Here is an 11,744-nt window from a genome sequence, read left to right on the forward strand (position 1 = left end):
TGAAGTTCCCACCTTTTGTTTATCTTTCCACATCCCTACCTACACATACACAGGCATTTTTGTTCAGATTATTATAAGAGGCAGACTATCTGAAGGTCCAGGCTAGGAATCCTCATAAGAAGTGTGCAAAATTTTACTTATAATTTTCTAAATCATGTTTGAAACATAATCCCTGAATTCATGTTAATGGGCCTGGTACGTGAGCCATTGGTGATGAGATTATTAAGTGGGGACCCCGTGGTGGCTTCATAGAGGAGACAACTAAGTACAACTGAAAATCGTCACTCGGTGCTGGAGCCAGCCATCTCTTTGAACTTCCCAGCTCCCAGAACTCTGTCCTCAATGGCCTTCTGTTGTTCACAAATCACCCAGCCTGGGACACCGGCATGCTATCAAGAACCAGACTGAGGCACTCTTCAAACCTCCAGTTCATCATGTTTGCAATATTGGGAGCCAAGCTCCGGCAGGTCTCTACTGAGAGGTGCTGCTCAGGAGAGAGCTCTCTCAGCTTTAGCCTACTCCAACCCACCCAGGCACACGGGAAAGACTCAGCAAGTATCTGTTCCAATGTACAAACAAAGGATCCATGCATGTATTTACAATGTAAGCATTCTAGCTGGAGAGATGGCCTGGTAGTTCTTGCAGCCAACCCAGGCTCAGCTCCCAGCACCTGCATGGTGGCTCACGGCTGCCAGTAATTCCAGTTCTGATGAATCCAACACCCTCCTCAGGCCTCCTCTGGCCTCCTCGGGCCTCCTCGGGCCTCCTCTGGCATTTGCCAAGAGCAGAGAAGGCAAGGGTTGTTAGTATGAAGGTACAGGAAGGCTTGGCAAAGTATCTTGGGTTTTTCTAATGGAAGAGTTTGGGTTATGAAGACTCTTATCACGTTTGCTTCTTGTCACACACAAAAAAAAGTAACAAAAAATAGAGCTGATTTGGAATGTCACTGTAAGATTTATTAGTGACAAAACTGGAGATAAAACACCACAGTAAAAGCATGTAATAAATATTCCATAAACAGAATGCACACCGCCAAATTAAATATTTAATAGCGTCTTTTATCAAGAAAAATATCTTTGAAATCAGGAAATTTAAGCAAGTGGCTAAAACTTCAGATAAGTTACAGAGAGGAACACAAAGCCTTCTCTCCCTCGCAGACAGCGGGACACACTACAAAAGACACACAGTTTCTATTGTCGGCTCTGATTCCATCTTGCAATCCTAGGTTGACAAAGGTGCTAGAACCTGTTGCAGTAAATATTAAAAGGATGGATGGCTTATCTCTTTATCAGCCCCCACACTCTGACTTCGAGAATGCTGCTCTAGTTTGGAGCCCAGTTAAGGTCTGAGGACATGTCCAGACTCCAGCTCATTTCCCACTTTAATTTTAGATGAGAAAACAACTCAGATTTAACAGAGATGCCAGTGAGAGGAAGGGTCACAAGTACTAAAGCTAGTTGTGGCTGGGCTTTAGGGACAGAGGAGATTTTTAGGATGGACTTTGGGTATGAGATCCAGAGCTGTGGCAACAATAGGGCTGAGGGAAAATATGGAAGCTCGTTATTGTAGAGACAAGAGGCAGAAAGGTTGAAAACAAAGGATGGTGAGTTGAGCAAAGATTATCAAGAGGCATCAGCAGGCTTTCTGTGTAAATGCTCAGACGTTAATGACCTCTTTACTTCGCATGCCATAGGAACTCTGTTGCGCCAAGTCAAGCTGGTTCTCCTGTTTCATTCAAGTCAGGATTGTAAGTAGAGGATCTGTGCCACTTTTCAATAAAACTTTCTTTATAAAATGAGGCCTGTGCTGGTGAGTCAGCTTGACCTGATTTACACTCTCCTGGGAAGAGAGTCTTAATGGGGAGAGAACGTGTCCTGGGGAATGTTTTGATTGTTAATTCATATAGGAAGACCTAGTCCATGGTGGGCAGCTCTATTCCTTAAATCAGTGCTTCTCAACTTAGATCAGTGGGCCACGACCCCTTTGGGGGTCAGCTGACCCTTTCACAGGCCTCGCCTAAGACCATCAGAAAACACAGATATTTACAATAATTCATAACAGTAGCAAAACTACAGTTATGGAGTAGCAGCAAAAACAATTTTATAGCTGGGGGAACAACGCAAAGCTGTATCAGAGGTCACAGCATTCGGAAGGTTGAGAATCAGTGCCCTGAATGGAGGATCATGAGCCGTGTGAGAGAGAAAAAAGCTGGCCGAGAGCATGTAAACGTGGGTCCCAGCATTTACTCTCCTTCTTCTTGACCGGGCATGACGGGGCTGACTGCTTTACATTCCTGCCTTGATCTCTCTGAATAATGAACTGTAACCCTGGATTGTAAGGCAAATAAACCCTTTCTTTCTTCACTAATTTGTATTTTGTTTGTTAGTTTTTGGTGGGGTATTTGATTCAGAAAAAAAGAAAAGAGCTGAAAAGAAACTAAAATGGGCCTTATTCAGACCTTGGACTATAATTTACCAAAAATGTTTGTATTCTCAATAAGCATACATGGCCCATACTTTTTCAGGAATAAGTTTATGCTGTTTCCATTCCTGTAACGATTTATTGAAGTCCGAAGCTCTAGGTTCCTAAAACCTACTGACACATTAATTTTAACTTGCTCTTATTTTAGTGCTTCCCGCTGACACCAGGAAGTAAGATTTTTCACACCATGCATTAATAGTGAAAAGTACTTTTATTTATATGCAAAATACCACCATCCATGGATAATTAATATTCCAATAAGTTATAGCCACTCCACTGGATCATGCATTATGAAACAGGAACAAAATAATCTATGGGATGTTACAGGGTAGAAGAAAGCAAGAAGAAAGTGCCACATGGTGATACTGTCCTAAAAGAAGGCCTTGCAGTTTAATTGTTCTACAATCTGGCCTATTCCCTCTGACCTGTTTTTCCCTTCAGGAGATATGTGTGGTCAGAAAAAAAAATCCCTAAACACATACACATACACATGCATGAACACACACATGTACACATACACATACACACATGAAAGAATACATACACATACATATACACACATACATACACATGCATGAACACACACATGTACAAATACATACATACACACATACATGAACACACACTTATACACATACTCACATGCATGAATACATACTTGTACCCATATATACATATGTATGAATATACACATGTACCCATACACACATATACAGTCACATGCATGCATGAACACATGCACAGAAGTTACAGAATATTGACAGTCTGTCTGAAAGATAAAAGGTCTTATTTATTTGCTGAAATTGACCTGGATTTCAGAAGTTGTGGTTTCTGTGGTTACTGTTAACTTTCTTCAATAAGAATGTGAACATTTCAATGACTGTGGTACAGCTTATTTCCTATCCTAGGCCATAAATGCCTTGTTAGACAGCGCAATCTCTTATTCATTCCAGTCTCTGAGACAGAACACATGAGAAGACCCACTGGCTGTCAGCTGGGGTGGAGAAGAGGTTCTACTACTGGCAGGTCAGAAATATTGAAAGTGACGGCCGAGACAAGCGTGGAAGGTGTGATCAAGAGGTCTCTGTACACAGTTTCAGAAAGGAATCTATGTTCACATGTTAATTCTTTTCTGTGTGTGTGTTTTTACATATGCATGTGTGTGTATATGTGGATGTGTGTGTGGGTGCATGTGTGTATGTATGTGGTGTGTGAGTGTGTGTGTGTGTGTGTGTGTGTGTGTTTGTGCAGATGCAAGTGCCTGTGTACACAGCCCAGGGGAGGATGATGGGTATTCTGTTCTCACACTCCTCTTACCCCACTCTCATGGGAATGGAAACTAGAAAGCCACAGCACCCCCTGCCCCCCATTTCCAGCACCCCACTAGCATCTCTGGGGTTATTGGCTCATAAGCAGCAACACATGGCTTTTTATGTGGGGACCGGGGGCTCTCATCTGGCTCCTCTTGCTTTCTCGGCAAACGTTTGTAAGTTCTGAACCATCCTTCTCGCATCAATGTATTACTTCTTTAATTCAAATGGCAATAGCAGATGGCTGGGTGTGTGAAGCTTGCCGTTTGAGTTTAATCCTCTGAGGAGTGATTCCCAGAGCATTACAATAAAGAGTTGAAAAAGCTGGGCAAGGCAGCAAGTGTCTGCCATCACAGTTCTGGGGAGGCAGGGACAAACGGAGTTTGCCCGCCAGCCAGTCTAGTTGAGTCTTACATTCAGTGAAAGACTGTCTCAAACTGTAAGGTGGAGAGTAACTGAGAAAGACACCCGGTGATAACCTATGACCCCACACTTGTGCACCTGCACACATCCATGTACAAATAAGCAAACACACTGGTGAAACAATGCCTTGTCCTGGAATAGTCGCTCAAGGAACATCCTTTGAACCTCAAATGTCTCGAATGACAGTCACCCTGCCTAGGCAGCTTATACTGGCTCACCTCCTCTTTAACATTCCCAAGAAGAGGACACTTACCTTGAGGTGACAGTGTTCATGAGACAGTGGCAATGGCTTCACCGTTACCAGAATTCCCCCACTTCTAGGCGATCCGTAATTTTTTCAAGATCACAACTGTGTGTGAAGCCAACAGGACTTTAAACGCAACAGCTGAATATCATCGACTTCCGAAGCTGCTAATAAAGACAGAAGCATTCTTAACTTGAAAATGACCAAAGTTATGGTTTCTAGGCCTTTTCCACTTCTCCTGACTGACTATTTTTAGCCTGCCCCTTTCCTTCTGTTTCTTTAATCTCCGGGGAGAGAAAGTCTCTTTTGCATCAAGTTCTCATTACCACTCCTGACCAAAGCTGCACAAACTACGTAGACACTGGAAGGAAAATGAAATTAATGTTTCAATATTTAGCCCAAGTTTCTTATTAGGGTTTGAAATAGCAGAATATTTTTAAATTTACTGAATTGGGTTTACATTCTAAGATAACATGCAGAGTTTTAAATACCATTGTGGTGTTTTCAGGAAAGTATGTTTTAGCAGATTCTCCACCATCATCTCCAACTCCTGCAGCCCCCCCCCATTTCTCATCTATCACCCCTGTTATCCCCAAGCCCCACCAGTCACCAGTGCCTTTTAGCCGTTCCCTGCTCTCACCACCACCTCAGCATCCCTTCCTCATCTCTGCCTCCTCTCTAGTTTTCCAGGCTTCCTGAAATCTATATCCCTTTACATACATCATATATGCGTGTATGCTGTATAAGTTAGGCTCTACGTGTGACCAAGAACATGTGGTTCTTGTCATCCCGAGTTTGGGTCACCTTGCTTAATATAACACTTTCCAGGATAGACTGGCAGATTTGTAGGGGACTTAGAAACTGCTATGCATACTGTTGTGGGTGTCACTTGTCTCAAGACAAGGTTAATCTTCCTACACTTTTACTGGCACATGTGATCTTCTTAAACTCAGCAAGAATTTTTTTTTAAGTGCCTTCCTTTCTTCCTTTGCAGCGTGTTGTGAGGGCGTGAGAAAGTTCTAAATAAACAGGCTGCTGGGCAAATACCATCCTGTAGGAATCTGTCATTCATGTTGGCTTCTCCCCATGAGTTTCCACTTCCTTTCTTATTCTACTTCGTTGAATATAAATGCAGCAGATCACTGAGCAGGCACAGCTTTGAGGCATAAAGAGCAGGATTTCCCCCCTAAAACTGATAAAGATGGAGGCGAAGTTTATGATGTCAAGAAACAGAAGCAAGACACCCTTTACAAAATTTGTTAGCTGCTATGAACAAGAGAACTCTGGGTTTTTGGTTTGGTTTTGTTTTTTCAGTCTATGGCTACTTTGACTCTATTTTACCCATAATCCAAAAGTATGCTAAGTGACATAAATGCTTGAAAAAAAATTTCCCTTATTATTTGTTCACTGTAGCTGTTTACATGTGAGATGGTATTTAGTGTGAATGAGAAATTAAGCCATGACCTCCACCTATATGAAATCCATTAACAACATACATGCTTGCACATAGAAAATGCTAAATGATACATGAATTTAAAACCAGATCTTGTAAGTTCCTGGTAAGCAATGAAAGATGTGAGAATTTAATAAGAACATCTGAGATTCACAGTCTCCAGGCTCAAGTTTCCTTTGGTCTAGACACACTTTATAATGCAACCGCCGAAATTCAAAAATATTTGAGGATACAAATCTGTAAAGAGGGGTAGACATGGAGCTGAGCTGATGGGATACTTGTCTAACATGCATGAAGCCTTGGGTTCTAGTCCTAGCACCAGATAATCACAGCTTAGGTCCATGGAGGCAGAAAGGTCAAAATTCAAGGTCATTCTCAAATTCTGTCCTAGTTAGATTGCCCATTGTTGTAAGAAAAAAAAATATTAATCAAACCAAACTGGCAAAGGAGAGATTTTGTTTGTTTGTTTGTTTTTTTGCTTACACTTCCACAGCAGACACAGGGACCCTGGTGGAATGCTGTTTGCTGCTCGATCCTCACGGGTTGTTCAACCTACATTTAAACAACCCAAGGGATGGTACCTTCCATACTGTGCTGGGTTCTCCTACCTCAGTCATTCAATAAGAAAACTCCCCCAAAGAGCAGGAAAATACATGCAGGCCAGATGATAAAGACGATACCTCAGCTGAGGTCCCTTATTCCAGATGACTCTGCTTTCTGCTCAGACGGAAGAATTAAGGAACATAAGTAAACAGTGTGTCCAAGTCAGCCTGGGATAGGTGAGATCCTGTCTCAGATTAAAAATAATAATAATAAAGGAAAGAAGGAAAGGGAAGGGGAGATTTAGAGAGGGACGGAGAGAGGACTTGAGGGAAGGAGGGAGAGTAGAAGAGGTGGGGGGAGGGAGAAACAAACAAAAGGAGAAAACTTCAAGTCATTGCACCGTGTGTCACTGCCTCACCCAAATTGGATTCGACGAAATTATCACCAGATTCCAAATGAAAGCTGTCATGTGTTTGGGCTTAATGACACACCTGAATTATTTATGACATAAAAGCCACACACATCCCTAGGAGGACTACTTAAATCATTTTTATCTCCTCTGTGAGTCTGGATCGATGTTGATTCAGGCCCAGACCCAGGCTTATGGTTTAAAGGTTCCGACTGACAGAAGCTCTGGGTTGACGCGGTTGCTGTCCTGGCGCCTTCTGAAGGCAGCGCAGGCGGGCAGACACTTCCCTCTCCTCCCTCATTCCTTTCTGACTACACATCAGGTGCCAGGACCTCAGCTCAAACACTGGGCTTGATCCTACTTCCTAACCTTGACCCAGCTGGCTTTCTCTACCTGGAATGTTCCTTTAGGGAAAGGCATCCTTGAGAACACAGATACAAACTTCTCAAGAATGTCTTCCAGATTTCTCTCTCATGCCTCTTCTGCATCATTATAATTGTCTGGGTTGTGTGTGTGTGTGTGTGTGTGTGTGTGTGTGTGTGTGTGTGTGAAGGTTCTTGTGTGTGCAGGTACATATTGTATACATTCATGTGGAGGCCAGGGGCCAGACTCCAGCCCTACCATCTAGAACACTGTCCATCTCCTTTGAGACGTGGTATCTCATGGATCAGGATCTAGATCTAGACCTAGGAATCTTCCTGTATCCACCCCCACCCTGTAAGTACACTTATTACAATCAACTGACACCACATCCAGCATTTTCACATGGATCTGTTAAACAAACAGGTCCTCGTGTGTGTAAGACAAACACTTGGTTGTCCAAACTGTCTCCCCATGCCATGCTTTATAACGCACTTAACCTTTTCATGACATCTTTCTTCTTAAATCACTTTCATTGTGCAGCATCCGCTGCCTGCTTCTCTCCGGGTCTATGTGACTGATGCAGTACCACATGGTGCCCAGCACATGGGTCTCTAGTTAATGTCTGTGGATGGCCCGGTGACTCACTAAATCAGTGGTTCTCTTTAATTTGCCTCGTATTTCAGATGCATCATTTTTTTCCACACTAGGAAAAACCTGATGATGTGCAAACAAGCCGGACAGTTCTGGGGAGTTTATCAACAGTCTCCGGGTGGAAGCACCGCTATCATTTGGTTCATAGATATCACCTGTGCATACAGTGATACTTCTAAAGCAACAGTGAAGGAACGATGGCCCACCCGTTTACCCCATGTGGCCACAAAGGGCGCTTCCACGAACCCTGGGCATCTCTCAGGTGGCTGTGTGCTTCTCAATAACATCACTGCTGCCTTCTGTCATTTGAGTGGTCCCAGAAAACTGCTCTTACGCTGACGTGTCATTTCTGGTGATGATAACCTGGGAAACCCTGATTACTAGATGACTAAGGAGGAGATGGGAAGTAAACTGCAGAGATCCCTTCTAAACTGAAATTCAGTGACAGTCTGGACCACTCTGAATATTGGAGATCATGGCAGACACTTGGTCAGATATATATTAAAATGGTTTCTTCTCGAAGTACAGAACAATGTTATCCCATAGTAACTTTGAAGAAGAGAATCTTTGGGTCCGGTACGGAAACCACAAACAAGAGACCGTGAAAATGAAACGTTGGCTCATTAATATTAAAATGGGCTTCATCTTTCCTGCTTGTCTAATTTATTTGGTCTGAAAGCTTTTAACTTTTAAACTGAATCCAAGTGTGAGCACTTGCAATTTAGTGCCTCTTTTGAAACTTATCTGTTCAGACGGCATGAATATTCCTCCAACCGAAGGGATAATAGGAAAGTAAATTAATTATATTTTAACTTTCCAATCTCATTTTCTCTTCACAAGAGCTATGCAGGGTAACTATTAACCTTTCATTTTAAATGAAAAATTTAAAGAATTACCATCAGGTAATTTCTAACTACAACACAAAATGATCACATATCATGGATTCTTCCTGCCAAAATTATCATCCTGAAATATAGATCAGCTTAACATCGCATCACAAGGGTTTTAGCACATCCCCATTTTACTCACGGACATTCAAGCAAATGTTTATGGAATTGGCAGTTATCACAATAGAGAGGTTTTACAAATAAGATTATTTTAAGCAACTTTTATTCCCCCACCAAAATGCAAAACAGAATCACATATATTTGTCCCTGATCTAAAAATCTATTAGACAAAAATGTATAAATTTGTTCTCTTTAACATCTCTTGTTAGTTTTGGATCCCAACAAAACAAAATAATCTTTTTTTTTTAACCCGTATGTCATAGACTCTACAGAGTTGAACATCCCTGGTTTATGTGTCAAGGGATCAAATCCTGCCAGTTTCCAGCTTAAAAGTCTAAAAGCAAGGACTATGGCTTTGGGAATAAAGCTTATAATCCCTACTACTCTGATCACATAGCTGCTTCTCTCCCCAGCTTCATCCCTTCCCACTGGCTTTCAGAGTCTTCATTGCAGGCAGAAGCACAGCATGGTCCCTCCACTGCCGCAGGAGCTCTCCTGTTTTTCTCCCCTTTCCATGCTGGAGAGGGAGGACACCTCACACACACACCTGCTACCTCACACACACTTACTACCTCACACCTACTACCTCACACACACCTACTACCTCACACCTACTATCTCACACACACCTATTACCTCACACCTACTACCTCACACACACCTATTACCTCACACCTACTACCTCACACCTACTACCTCACACACACCTACTACCTCACACACACCTACTACCTCACACACACCTACTACCTCACACACACCTACTACCTCACACATACCTACTATCTCACACACACCTACTACCTCACATCTACTACCTCACACACACCTACAACCTCACACACACCTACTACCTCACACCTACTACCTCCCACACACCTACTACCTCCCACACACCTACTACCTCCCACACACCTACTACCTCCCACACACCTACTACCTCACACACACCTACTACCTACTACTTTCTCTCCCCACCCCACATGGCTTCACCTCCCACATGGCTACATGAAGTACTTCTTGATTTCAAACTTTGATATTTAGCGTATTGAAGACTGTTTGCATAATTTTTTTAACTTTTTAAACATTCCTTATCTTGATGACTGATAATTTTTTAATTTCATCTTTTTTTCTTTGAAAAGCTTACCCAGGAATGTAATTTCCATATCCACTTCCTCCTGGGCTCCCCTCCCCATGCTTCCTCTCCAGCTTTATGTCCTGCTGTTCTTTAACCCACATAGTCCAAACTGGGTGCTACACACATGTGCACTGTTTCTGTGCACATCCACAGAGATGTGAAACCATTCTCTAGAGCATGGTCAGCCTACCAGGCACCACTTCACCACAGAAGATTTTTTTAACTTACTCTCTTCCTCCCCTGGCAGCTGCTAATAACCCTCAGCTAGCAGTGGGTCCTCGGGAGCCCCTCCCCTGTGCCTACTGCAGTGTTGTCTGATTTGATGTGTAGATCATGTCCAGAAATCATAGCAGCTGTGAGTGCGTGATCGCAGTGGGCATGTCAAGGCCTGGAGACACTTTTGCTGTAGTCTCCCCTCAATTTGGTTCTCACAATCTTCTCCTCCTCATCACCCCATATCACCCCCATTACTCCCAATCCTGTGATGTTCCCACTGATACACATGTCTCACGCACGGCTGAACACAGCACAGATACATGTTCTCAGCACCTTGACAAGTTGTGTGTCCCTGTACATCACCATCTGCTTCCAGCAGAGCATCTGTGGCAAGGAGAACTCATCTCATCCTTGAGAATGGAGGGGACTCGAGGAAGTTTGACGCCGTGTGAACTTAGCCAACAGTAGTGATGCTCGCTCGATATCCTTATTTTTGTCTCTAGGGGAGCGAGGCTCCATGGCCCCTGCTTCCTCTTAGTGCTTACATCTTCCTCTGCTCAACCTGATTTAGATGGCTAGTAGCTTCCCACCGAATGGTGGAACATTTGAAGATTTAGACGTCTGGCTATTAAGGGAAATGGAATGGAGCATTCAGCCCATTACACGATAAATACAAACTCCCTTTCTCAGGATTTTCTATGAGCCACACTCAGTGTATCAACCCCATTGTTCCTCTGTAAGAAAGCCAGAGGAGCTGGGTCCATAAGCCTGTGTGTCAGGTAATCCCAGGAAAACCCATCAGTACTAGCCTTGCTCTGGACAGGTCATACAGCTCTGAGATTTAAACCTGGAGAAATGATCGTCGGAACTCCCACTCACAACTCCCACTGCATGACGGCCTCCTTAAGTAGTCATGACAAGAGAGATTTGAAGGCAGGTTATGAGGGGTATGAGAGATGGTTGGGGCAGGAACCTGGGAAAGCTGGTTGGGGCAGGTTCCGAGATGTTTTCTCGATGGGGGCAGGACACATCTCCCAGAAAAACAGAGCAATGACGTCACTGTCACCGGAAGCAGCTCGCTGCTTGCCCGATGGGGGGCTTCGTGGGAATGTGATCTCTACTCCCCTGCAGTCTTGCTTGGGCTAGCTCCCCCTGCACACACACACATATACATACATACATACATACATACATACATACATACATACATACATATATATATATAGTTTGACTCTTCACTGGTACCCAGGTAACACTGATCTTGTCAGCGAAGGTCTGAAGATAGAAACATTCTATATTCCAGCTGCAAAACTGGGAAGCAAGTTGGAAGTGAGATTCAACAGTTTCCCTTCTCCATTTCTATTCCTTTCACTTTAACAGGTATTCATCACGATACAGGATTCTGATCATTTGTGAGTGTGATGGTTTGTACATGTTTAGCCCAGGGAAGGGCACTATTCGAAGGTGTGGCCTTGTTGGAATAGGCCTGTCACTTTGGTGTGGGCT

Source organism: Micromys minutus (assembly GCF_963924665.1).
Source record: "Micromys minutus genome assembly, chromosome: 11".
In the NCBI taxonomy this organism is placed as follows: Eukaryota; Metazoa; Chordata; class Mammalia; order Rodentia; family Muridae; genus Micromys; species Micromys minutus.